Source organism: Primulina huaijiensis, unplaced genomic scaffold (genome assembly GCF_012295235.1).
Source record: "Primulina huaijiensis isolate GDHJ02 unplaced genomic scaffold, ASM1229523v2 C13057427, whole genome shotgun sequence".
NCBI classification, from domain to species: domain Eukaryota; kingdom Viridiplantae; phylum Streptophyta; class Magnoliopsida; order Lamiales; family Gesneriaceae; genus Primulina; species Primulina huaijiensis.
This window is the reverse complement of record NW_027341736.1, coordinates 1-429: the sequence shown is the minus strand read 5'-3', so window position 1 is coordinate 429 and position 429 is coordinate 1. Positions and strand designations below refer to the sequence as shown.

At 41.5% G+C, this 429-nt stretch overlaps 1 long non-coding RNA gene across 1 annotated transcript; it reads left to right on the top strand.

Annotated features, from left to right (window-relative positions):
• On the top strand, positions 1-344 carry LOC140965390 (uncharacterized). The gene is made up of 2 exons (XR_012173057.1): positions 1-79; positions 187-344. It is a non-coding gene; the product is annotated as an uncharacterized lncRNA (long non-coding RNA).
• Positions 345-429: the final 85 nt, after the last annotated feature.

Sequence of the window (429 nt, the reverse complement as noted above, 5' to 3'; positions counted from 1 at the left end):
CAAGGATGGTCAGACCCGTGAGCATGCATTGCTTGCTTTTACTCTAGGTGTCAAGCAGATGATTTGTTGCTGCAACAAGGTGAGAAATGTTCATCATCTAAATTCACTAAGTTTTGTGGTTAAGTATCTCTTTTGTTTGAATCCTGGAAGATTTAACATAATGATGTTATATATTTATATGAGCAGATGGATGCCACCACTCCGAAGTACTCCAAGGCTAGGTATGACGAAATTGTGAAGGAAGTTTCTTCCTACCTTAAAAAGGTTGGATACAATCCCGAAAAAATCCCATTTGTCCCAATTTCTGGTTTTGAGGGAGACAACATGATTGAGAGATCCACGAATCTCGATTGGTACAAGGGCTCAACTCTACTGGAAGCTCTTGACATGATCCAAGAGCCCAAGAGGCCCTCAGACAAGCCACTTCGT